Here is a 12781-nt window from a genome sequence, read left to right on the forward strand (position 1 = left end):
AAAAAAAAAATCCCCAGCTATGCAAAAAAATAAATAAATAAATAACGTGCTCAGAAGTTATATAATTTAATTTGAAGACGCTTTCTCATTATTATTATTTGGTACTAAAGACATGCATAAATTTCAAACTTTGCATATGATTCGTACCAAATTAGCTTCATACAGGGCTTATTTGCATCCGAATGTCCCATAGGGAGCTCAAAGCAACCCACGAACACATATGAGTGAGTCGACGTGGCTGACGGACCACCCTGTACTAGTGTATGAACTATCCTTAAGAGTGCAGAAAATATAAACCGTGTTCACAGCGCTGTATGGTGCATAACCGTAGAACTGTGTGAGAACAATAACCACAGACAAATGGACACACACAGATGACGTTTCTCACATTTTTATATGTCACAAATGCAGCTCCACAATTGGGAAGAGAGAGAGAGAGAGACTTTGACTTTTAAGATCCTTTATTTAAATATTCCAAATAAAATCCATTAAAATTCAAATAAAGGTAAAACACAACAAAAGTTAAGATTCCTACTGCCTCAGCAGAAATACAAAATCCTAAAATACATCCTGTCCCCTTAAAAACAGATTTTAAACAAAATAAAAGGATCATAATAAAATCAATAAAAAGTGTGTTTTCCCTGTTGAAAACAGATTAAAGCCAAAATAAAAACACTGTAAAATAATTAAATTAAAATTAGAACAAAAACTGGAGCTCCCCCTCCTCACTGACAGCACACAAGGCGTCTCCCACACACCAGCTCTCCTGAAAGTCCTCCAGGTTACTGACCAGTTTAAAATACTCAAACTCTACTCTGATCTGGCTGACCACGAGCACCCTGAACTGAACCACTAGTCAGTCCAGAACCAGAGAGCTGATTTTCCCTTGTCTTTAAAATAGCCAATTTTGCCTGTCCTGACCCTCAGCAGGTGCAGCAGGGGCTATAACCAGCGAATACAGCATACTAGACAGGGCACAGCCCTGCCTTATACTCCTGCACACTGGGAAGGGCTGACTCAGCCCATTGTTGATCTTTAAAATACTAAAAATGTTGGAACATAAAAGCCGAATATAAGAGATAAAACCAGGGCCGAACCCGAAGGCCTCCAGTGTTTTGAAGAGGTAGGTGTGGTCGACTATCAAAAGCCTTCTCTTGATCCAGGGAGACCATTCCTACATTCAAATCACAAATATCATTTACAGTTAAAAAATCTAATAAAAAATAAGTTAGTAAAATAGAGCGATCCGGTATACAATATGTTTGATCCATATGTACCACAGTTCCAATAACTGTTTTTAATCTATTAGCGATTGTTTTTGATAAAATCTTTAATCAGAACATAAAATTGACACAGGTCTCCAATTCTTAAGCTGACAACAAGTGTAACCACTGCCCTACGGCAACTAAGAGGCAATTCCTTGTGGCTGAGGCTCTCTTTCAGAACCTGGAGCAAATCCTCCCCCATTATATCCCAGAAAATATTATAAAATTCTGCTGGCAGTCCATTGATCCCGGGAACGTTTCCACTGGAGAGCTGCTTGACAGCGGCGGTCATCTCCTGGTGGGTCAGCGGTGCGTCCAGCTGAATCTGCTCCTCCTCACTGAGGCTGGGTAACCCCTGGAGCAGCTGCTCAGTGTCCTCTAGGTTGCACAGTTCTTTATTATAAAGTTCCTTATAAAAACGCACCGCCTCTCTGCTGATTTCCTCCCGGGTGTGCAGTTCTTTCCCACCAGGAGTCCTGATACAGCACAGCTGGTGGGGGCATCCATGTATCTCAACTCCATGAATCTGGAACGCACAATTGCCCCCTTCACTCTTTCCTTCAGCAAGCTCCCCAGCGTGAGTTTCTGCTCTTTTAGGTTCTCCAGGGTCTGTTCTTTAAATTCTGAATTTAAACTTTCCTCTAGGAGGAGAATTTTTGACTCCAGCTCTCTCACGGCTGTGTTCAGTGACCTGGTTGCATTTATAGTATATTGTGGACAAAAACGTTTTATTTGTATTTTGCCAATGTCCCACCACTGTCTTAAATCTTTATACTGTGCTTTTTCTTGTTTGCAAATTATCCAAAAAAGTTTGAATTGTTGCGTGAATTTTACATCTTGTAATAATTTTACATTGAAATGCCAGTAAGATGTTCTGTGGGGTTCCGATTGAATTATTACTGTAATTACTAGACAGTGGTGGTCAGAGAGACTACTGGGGATGATTCTTGCTTTGATTAATTTATTTAAATAATTTTTAGAACTATAAAACCAGTCTAGTCTTGCTCTATATACACAGTTTATGTGATACTGAGACCAGGTGTATTGTCTTGAACTGGGGTGCAGGCATCTCCATATGTCAACCAGGTCACTGGACTCTAACAATGCAGCCAACTCTCTGGAGGACTGAGGATGTGGTTCATCATTATTTCTATCAATATTCAAATTAACAGTACAATTAAAATCTCCTCCTAGTACCACCACATTGTTATTATTAATATTAAAAAGAGCTTGCTTTAATTTTTTAAAAAATAAAATTCGTTCCCCACCTCTATTGGGGGCATAAATATTAATAAAAACATACACTGTACTGCCAGCCTAGCTCTTACTTTTAAACTCCTCCCTTTCTCGATTTCATCCATATCTAATAAAACTGCCCCTAGGCTGGGTTTAAAAAGCATGGCTACTCCTGCACTAGTACTAACGCCGTGACTCATCACGCACAGCCCCTTCCACTCCGCTCGCCACACCTCCTCATTCTCCTGATCCGAGTGCGTTTCCTGCAGAAACACCACCCCCGCCTGCTTCTGCTCTAAAAACTCAACTAGCTGCGCCCTCTTAAAAGACTGTCTACAGTCGTTTAGATTAAAAGAAACAAAAACGCACTTTTCCATCATGGCTAAAAAAACTAACAGACTGAAACAAGTAATAAAAGAAGTTTCATAAAACACTGCCATTTTTTTAAACAAGTGATTTCGAACCACTGTTAAGATCCTTTTTAATTTTCTGAACATTTTTTTTTTAATCTATAACGTTTTGGCTGATCAAATTCTTCTATTGTTGCTTTCCTTGTAATATCGTGAGCGGAGTGGAGAAATAACCTTAAATCAGGGGAAAAACTATTTCTACTCTCCTTTTCCCTTTTGTTTCTGTCATAAAATAACTTACCTGTTCAAGCGTGTATAACTTTTTCATACTGAAGTTGGCTATTAGGGATGTCTGAGATAAGCGAAGAGTCAGAGTGCTCCCCCTCCATCTCTTCCGCTCTGTCCTCTGACCGAGGAGGAGTCGATCCAGAAGGAAACCGGAGCAGAACCACCAACACCACGCGGAGGAAGAGAACACAGCGGAGGGTGAGCCGTGCGTGGTGCAAGACTCCCCACCGCCTGAAACAGTGACGGCTGTGGCAGAGACCGGTGTCGAGGAGTCAGAGGGAGCTGCGGAGGAGCGGATTCTCAGGGACCACCTCACCGTTTTGGAGCTGACGAACACCACACAAAATTCATCCCTTCTACATTAAAATTCCAGGCTACATTAATGACTTGATTAGGATCATTTAGTAAGACAAACTCTTGCCTTCTAAACGACATGACGTGCCTAATGCTGTTATTTTTGCAACCCAGCAGTATTCCCTTATTTGGGGACACAAGTTTACCAAAACGAGCTAAATTCTTTTCTAATGGCTCATTTTTTAAAAACGGAGGCACATTAGAAATAATAACTTTCGTTACGGGGGTTACTAGAGGGGAAACCTGAACAAATTTACCTTTCACTGTAAAGCCTTCTTCTACCAGCTTGTTTACCAGCGTCACCTCCACTAAAAATATTACCAGCACTTTATTCATTCTTGACGCTGACATAATATTCTCAAATCCCACCACCTCTCCTACTGCCAGCAGACACTCCTCCACCGAAACCCCGGGGTAAGGCAGGCAGCTGACCCCGTGTCGGCGGGTGAGAGCCCCCCAGCCCTCCTAAATGAGACCCATAACGGGATCTCCAAACACACACCACTAACCTATAAACAAACACACACACCACTAACCTACGAACAAACAAACACCCAAAAAGAAAAACTAAGTAACTATCAAAAACTAAATAAATAAATAAAGTTTTAAATTTCCCGGTCCTACCGCACCGCCGTTTCACCTCTCTGCAAGCCCTTCCCACAATCCTCCACGAGAGAGAGAGAGAGAGGAGCCAGAGCCGTCATATTGAAGCTGGCAGTAATCACAATATTTTGTTAGTGTACGTATATTATTTTGTACCTTAACAGCTCCCGTAGCTGGAGAGAGGAGGAGGAGTTGGGGTTGCGCAGGAGACATGGTAGAGTGTAGATCGTTCCCAACTGCATCCCGTTACTTTGATTATTTTATTATTGTAATCATACCACAGTTTATATACTGACCAGCTGACCAATCACCTTGTGTGTTTCTATTATTGCTAAGCCTGTATATCGGAGTCACAGTTCAATAAAAACTAACCAAGAATGTAAGCAAGATCAAGCGCCTGGCCTGCTTCTTTTGTCCACGCTCGGATCCCCGAGAACCAAATATAACTCACGGCCTTACATATTCCTTGGTAGAAGCAGTGGTTAAAAAAAAAAAAAAAAAAATTAATAAAAAGAAAAAGAAAAAAGACGGCAAGCAACATGCGCTGATACTTTTTTTTCCTATTGAGACTGTCACTGGCATTTTTGTTTTCGGGCATTTATATTATTTGCCTGGCAATATTGTGGATTATTGTTTTAACTACGGCAGTATACATATATATATTTTGTATTCTGCCAGCAAAAATACTGGATGACGATCGTACATAAAGGCTTTATAGTGCAATAAGCAATTGTATGTGCTTTGCTATCAGCACTGACCAACTGTGGATTACAGGAGCGAATTTTTTTTGTTTGTTTGTGAAGACGCTCATGGGTGTATTGCAACAGCCAGCACTGAATACTGTAGATGAAACAGAACCCCATCAGCATTTCGAATTTTGCTGGGAACTACACTGCAGTACTGTTCATGAAACAAGCTTTCTGTTTAAACTTCTTTTTTTTTCTCTCTCTCATCGACTGTAGTAACAGCAATGTGAACATTCTTGAAACTGCAACTGGTAACCTGCACAAAACGACCGCTGTTTATTTGTCTAACTAGAAAGTAAAAAAAAGAAAAAAAAAAAAACACAAAATGGCAGAGGAAGAGACGCCCACTCCTGCAGTGCAATTGAAGGCTATACTACCTGCACATTTTACTGGTGATGGAAGTGAAAGTTTCTCTCAGTGTGTCTGCTGTTTTCAAGTGTGCTGTGAAGCCATGACTGGTATAGGGAAAGAACAACTTGCCAGACCTCGCAAACTCAATGACAACTTGATGTTTACACTGCTGAATTAAGACGGCTAGTACAACAGGCTTTGCCTAAATATGGAGAAGTAGCTACAGCAGGGGAAACTTTCAGACTTGACCCTGTGTTGCAAGCTAAAATATACGAATTTGGATCTACCAAGCTAGGAAAAGCACTTAAAATAGCATGTCAGTGTGAGAGAGCATGCACAACACTACAAGTTACTCCTCCAATTTGCTTCAGCTTAAGTAATACAGCAGCAAGCCACAACCCTGTAGTACCAGCAATGCCAGCATCCTCTACTGTTAACAGCCGATCCGATGCTACAGCAGATAGGCTAGCCACTCAACTTGATAAACATACATTTAAAGTAGAGCAATTATAGTCTGAAGTAACTTCACTGAGGCATTCCTACTCGCATCACAACAAGAGGCACTCTCACAGTAAAGCAAGCTATGCATACTCACCTAACCAGAATAGCAGTTCTATCTTGCGCAGGACAACACTATCTTTTGAGAGGGACCGGAACAATGACTCCAGCCATTACTGCAGTGACCATCGATGCCCATCTACACGTGGCACATTCCATGATGCACGAGAGGAGCAGTTTTACACCCGAGGTCGAAGTCCAATACGCAGTGACTGTGACTACTACAGCAGGTCTACTCAAAGTCCAAGCCCACGTGATAGGTATGAGCAGCCAGACTATAGACGCGAGGAGAGACCTTGGTATCACCGTGACCATCATGACAGATCCAGTCGGAATCCCAGTCCACGTGACCGATATGGGCGACCAGAGCACAGACGTGAAGAGAGCTCCTAGTGGTACTACCATCGCTCCCCGAGTCCAGTACTACAACAACCACCAAAGCGAGTATATTTTTCTGAACCATAGAGTTCGGGAAACTGGAGATGGGGGCCAGTTTCCAGCTACCCTGTCTGAGGCCCAACCTCAACCCTCTGACCAACCTCAGCTGTCACCACCAGCAAACATGAGTAAATCTTGCACACCATATGTAAAAGGTATTATTGAAGATCAGGAAGTGAGTATTTTTCTGGACACTGAGCTGATTTATCACTTATTAGTTAAGACAGTGCATAACAGCTATTAAACATCACCCATTACAGAAAAGTTACCAGTTATCTCAAACCCTTTCAAGAGAACCACTAGATATTCTGGGACTACTAACTATAACATTAAGACTTGGCACAAAAGCACTAACACCAATGTTTATGTAGTATGCAACTGTAAGCAAGATGTATTGCTGGGATGGGACTTTCTAAAGGCTCATAATGCTACTGTTGACACTGCTCAAGGTGTATGCACAATCTGGAATGAAACACTTCCACTTTTGAATTCTTCAGCGTCATCACCGTTCTGTTGCAATGTAACCACTCTATTTCCTGTTACCGTACCGCCGCTAACAGAAGTCATTGTTGCCCGTAGCCTCTCATCAGTGGAGGCTCATGGACTGTGACTAGGCTCAATCAAACCAGCATCTAATAACTTTTGGACCTGGTCGTTGATTTCTTCACATATTGGTGGCGAGGTGCGATATGCACGCTGTCTGACAAGAGATTCAGTTTTAGTACGTATCTGATGTTTAATTAGATCAGTTCTGTTGTAGTCAGTAGGACTGGAGAATATGTCGTGGTTATCAGCTAGGAGTTGATTAACTAGCGAATGCTGAGCTGTAGTGATACTGTCTTTGTCAATGTGTACATTGGTTAAGCTGACAGTAGATGTAGTTGTGCTTGTAGTTACATTGCCCAGTGTACAGTCTATAGGTTGGTAGAGAACCGAAGGCAAGTCACATATAGCATAGAACTGGCCCACCTGAGTGTCCCGTGGTAATTGCACGTCATGGTGGGTCGTGTTGAGCAGGTGAACTACTGTAAGATATTTTCCACTAATAAGAGGCTACGGGCAACTGCAAGGTCACCCTCTAGCTGCGAGGTTCCAGGACGCCATGGAATCCATGCAATGTTGTCCTTCCTTTAATAGAACAACTAACAGATGCTGCAACAATGACTTCTGTTAGTGGCGGTATGGTAACAAGAGTGGTTACATTACAACAGAAGGCTGATGACTCTGAGGAATTCAAAAGTGGAAGTGTTTCATTCCAGATTGTGCATACACCTTGAGCAGTGTCAATAGTAGCATTATGAGCCTTTAGAAAGTTCCATCCCAGCAATACATCTTGCAGGGGGGGGACACAGGGCCGAAGCCACGGTGGGTGAGTTTAAGCAGACAAAACACTGTAGAAAGAGAAAAGTAAAGCGAGAGAGAGTACACCGTTTGTTACAAGGCCCGACTCACCGAAGTGGCGGGCCTATGTGGCCGGCAGGGTTTACTCGATAGCGGGGATACAGCAAGGCCTAACCCATTGAAGAGGCAGCCAATACCCAGGTCGGCACTTGTAGGGTTAAGGAGGATTGCATGATGTTTCCAAGGCAGGACGGTCTAGTGCAAGATGACTGTTTTGCCTTTCATAGACTGCTTTGCTTCTCATATACTGTTTTGCTTTTGCTACTGTTATGCTTTTCACACAAAATGTTCTAGTGCAGAGTGACTGTTTTGCTTTTTATACAACAGTGTTTGCAAAAGATTAAGGAAAGAATGTGTTCAAGGTTGCTATATTTGTGTGAGAGTGTAAAACTGTTTTCCTGAGTTTGAGTAAAAAACAACTCCTTATAGGGAGGACTTTGAGACTGTTCCATGATATTGTTGATGTATTAATCTGCTCAATGTTGCTTTGCTGAACATGTATAAGTATTGGGTCACCTTGTCTTAAACTGAGAGAGTGTGTTAGTGTTACTGCTGCAGTGCGTTCATGTAACTGCTTCTCTTCCCTTGCGCACATTGTAATAAACTTCTTGAACTGCTACCAATCGGAGTCATCAGTCTTTTCATACAACAGGATATTTTCCCCCTACTACACCGTTGAGGAGAGCGCGGCTGGACGGGTCACTCGGCAGTGGGGATACGGCAAGGCCTAGCCCTGAGGAGGACACGTGTACTCTCAGGAAGAAAAGACAATAATTCGCGGATGACTGCACAGGCAGTCGCACACATACGACAGACAGATAAGACAGTGGCCTACAACGCAAGCGGAGAGACTGCTGAAAGACAGAAAGGCAAAAAGGTCTTTTTAAGTCTTTGATTCCAGGAAAGTGGCAAGCTGGCTTTCAGCACAAATGCAGCAGAAATACAACTGACTTGAGAAGCTCTTTTGTATCAACACACTCAGCTTAACACAGAGGTCTTACCATACTGTCTTGAGAGGGAAAAAGAGGAGGATCTTCCTGTGAGTGACGGTTTTATTCCCTTGGTTGGCGGGACCGAGTGCATAATCCCAGAAAGGGGCCTTTTGGCAGCTCTGGTATAGAGAGATCAGCAATACCTACCCGAAGGGCAGGAATATCCCATACTTAATGTACTGGTGGTCTTCTTTGAATTGAAAGGGAACTAGGTTTTAATCACTGATAATCGCTATAAAAAAGATATTGCTGCTCTAGAAAGAGTGCAAAGAAGAGCGACCAGAATTATTCCAGGCTTAAAAGGCATGTCATATGCAGACAGGCTAAAAGAATTGAATCTGTTCAGTCTTGAACAAAGAAGACTACGTGGCGACCTAATTCAAGCATACAAAATTCTAACAGGTATTGACAGTGTCAACCCAAGGGACTTTTTCAGCCTGAAAAAAGAAACAAAGACCAGGGGTCACAAATGGAGATTAGACAAAGGGGCATTCGGAACAGAAAATAGGAGGCACTTTTTTACACCGAGAATTGTGAGGGTCTGGAATCAACTCCCCAGTAATGTTGTTGAATCTGACACCCTGGGATCCTTCAAGAAGCTGCTTGATGAGATTCTGGGATCAATAAGCTACTAACAACCAAACGAGCAAGATGGGCCGAATGGCCTCCTCTCGTTTGTAAACTTTCTTATGTTCTTGTGTTCTTATAATAGGTGTACAGGTGGCGATTCCGTGAGTGCTGCGGGACTCAAGCATCAATGTGGGAAAATAAGGTCCTGCACAGTGCAAATAAATCACCTGCTCTGTCAAATTATAGTGTGGATGCTTCACAAAGTCTCCCAGCTTTCTTGAAAACATCTGCATTTCTCTTGTTTTTCTTTTGTATTTGTTTTGCTCTCATTAGTATCTATAGTAGATCCACCATCCGTCAGTTCTGGCAGATTATACTGTACTTGCTGAAGGGGTTTTCTCCCACTGCTAATTTAAAAAAAAAATAGCCACCTAGCTATTTCATCCCGAGGGCTCAACCTGCATCATACCTACTGTAGAGGCCTGTAACCAGATCCAAACTGCCGTGCTTGATCAGATGCCTGGAGATGGGAAACTACCATACGAGTCAAAATAGGCTGCAAACTGGTGCTTCGCAAGAACATTGACATTGCCACTGGTCTCTTCAGTGGGGCAATAGGGAAGCTTCAAGCTGTTTCCTACTATCTGAAAAACACAAGTATGATCAAAACCATAACCATCTAATTTAACAATGGAGTCAACCATATCTTTGAATGTTTACGCTCAAATTTGAAATCATGGACAGAGTCTACATTGTTCGAGAGCAGTTCCCAGTCATTGGTGCTCATTCAATCACCATTCACAAATGCCAGGGTAAGACTCTAAAAACAGTTATGATGGATCTTGCTAACTCCATTTCCTCCTATGGACAAAGTTTCATTGCACTTTCCAGAGTTACATCCTTAAGCGGTGTCCACCTTATCAACTTTTTGACCCCACCTGCATTAAGGCACCTCAAGTTGCAGTTGCAGAGTACAATAGGCTCAGAGAGATTTATTGACCTAAGTTGATAAGCTTGAAGGAGACCAACATGCACAAGGGACACAAGGTAAAAGATCGAGTGCATTTCATTCACCGAGCATCACTAATGTTTAGGAACAGCAAAAGCCTCAATCTTCTAAGAGAACACTTCGAAGTTACACATGCATTCAGAGGCTTGAGCAACCCAAATTGCACCTCATGCTATGCAGCCTCTGAAGGATTCATTAAAACAGTCAACAAGAGGCTATCAGGAGATTTGTTCACAACTATGAACGCTTGCATCTCTAACTACTGTGGATATTTGTCACTTCTTAGGAGAACCCTTCAATAGAGGTAAGCAGCAAGATGTTGCAGAGTTTCTCACCAAATTGTCTGAAATTTGTCCTGAAGTGTCTCGCATGGTTTCAGTCCCAATAAGTCATGACATTCTATGTACTAGATGTAACTCCTGCTCTTTAAACCGACAGGTGCTGCATGTTTACCCTCTACATGTGTTTGGAAGAACTCATTTATAGAAATGACAAATGGGCAACAATTCTTGGTATCAAATGTAGGCAGTGCAAAACTCCAATCATGAAACGTGAAGGATGAACAGGAAGAATGATTACAGTCCAAACCAAGTTTACTGCTGTGCAGAAGAGCAAAATTACTGTGGACAACAGGAATGACCAATTATCTTCCATTATCATACACCAAGGACAGGGTGTTACTTCAGGACACTATGTGTCTCTTCTTGCTGTGAGTGTTACTGGAAAAAGGGTGCATGCAAATAATGCACTCATTGAAGTCAAACCATGTCCAAGAAATGCAAAGGACATGGATATGGCCTTTTATGAAGAGATCTAATGGTTTACAAATGCCTTACATTGGCCTAAGTTCATAACACCTCTATAACAAGGAGAATAATGTTTTTTTTTCATTAAAATGTGTTAGTGTACTACCCTTTAGCACGGACATGCATATGTACCTTTTTAACCATTCATAACACTGTTTTGTACCTATGTAAATATCAATATATGAACACCTACCGACATATTGTTTTTGCCACTCATCATTGTACATTTGCAAATAAAAGAATGCAATGTTTATACTTTCACTACTGTCCAAAAGTCCCTTCTACCATTATTTTACTTTTAAATCTTCTCATTTCTTATATTTCTCTACTTATTACTCTCTTGTCTTGTCTGTCTATTTACCATACACATTCTCTAATAATTCCCTCGCTTTATTCATTATTTGATGAAGTAAAAAAAAAAGAAGTGATATCTATAACAAAAACACTGCCACTGTAAAAAAAAAAAAAAAAAAAGTTAGAAAAACGCAACAGCCATTTAAAATGGTGATACAAACACAAAGGACCAAGTTAGGAGAAGCAATTGGGGCAACCTTGTCAAGCATCAAATAGGCACAATTGGAAAGTTGCTGGGGCCCAATTGTTGCTTCTAACTTGGCTTCTTTTTTTGATCGCTGCACTTTACATTGAAATGCTCTTTGTACAACTTCAAGGAGATTGTGACCATTCCCTAATCAGCTCAAAACTCACATCTGCAACAGAAAACATTGACAATGCACAACCAAAAAAAAGGCTCTAACACACCAGCCCTGGATCTGCAATGCCTGCCTGTGGCAAAGCGCCCACCCGTGTGTATTTTCTGTTATATGTTGTGTGTTAATGTTGGTGTATAGTCATTGGTACACGGGATATAAACTGGTCTGTGTAACACGAGTGTTTAAAATGTCTATTTGTATTTAGGGACAAGGATTGAACAGGACTTCACATGCAAGTAAAACGTAATAATATGTGAGCACGGGGACTTGCACTTTATTAATTCACGTGCAGTTGTACTGCGACTCCAATTGAATGATTGATTAGCAATCGAGTTACGGTACAGCTGCATAAAAGCTGCATGTTTTCACCCCCTTGGGGTTGGGTGTTCGGTGAGTGGAGAACGGGATTGGAGACGGAGGTAATAATAAGAATAAAATAATAACGTAAAGTAAAATATCTGCTCACTGTGTTTGTTTAGTATAGTCTGTTTTGTTTGTTTATTTTGGCTACCAGTGCCGTGTCCTGTGTATTTTTGTTTGTACAACCTTTTTTATTTTCTGTTTATTTATTAAATGCTGAGCGAAACCATTCACTCAGCTCCACCAAACTCCACCTCTCTCTGTCGTTTATTTCCTGCTTCTGGTCTGACGTAACCCACTCTGGCCGTCTTTTTGACACGTGGTGTTAGAGTGGGATGCAGGTACCCTGGCATGCACTCATTGGGCTGTAGCCTGTTGAGCAAGTCCGGGGCAGACTTGAGGCTGGCAGGGGAGAGTGTAGCGTGCACTGGGGGAAGGCAGCAGCAGGGCTGGTAGGTGACGTAATCACATACAAAGACATAAGCCTGATGTATGCTCCTTGCAAAGGAGACGGCTCTTTTGTACAGCGGTATCGGCGCTATGCTTCGGTGTGAGAGGTCCCGGGGTCACGTCTGCCCTCTGTGTGGATTGCCTCTCCCTGTGCGCGGAGCCTGCCTGTGGGAACCACTGAGATTTGCTACGCTGGTGTCAGAAACGGGATTACCAGTGCCACCTAGACGCAGACCAGAGCAGGAACCACAGCTTCTTGTTTAAAAAAAACAAAAAACAAAAAAAATGTCA

Source organism: Polyodon spathula, chromosome 17, assembly GCF_017654505.1.
Source record: "Polyodon spathula isolate WHYD16114869_AA chromosome 17, ASM1765450v1, whole genome shotgun sequence".
Lineage (NCBI taxonomy): Eukaryota > Metazoa > Chordata > Actinopteri > Acipenseriformes > Polyodontidae > Polyodon > Polyodon spathula.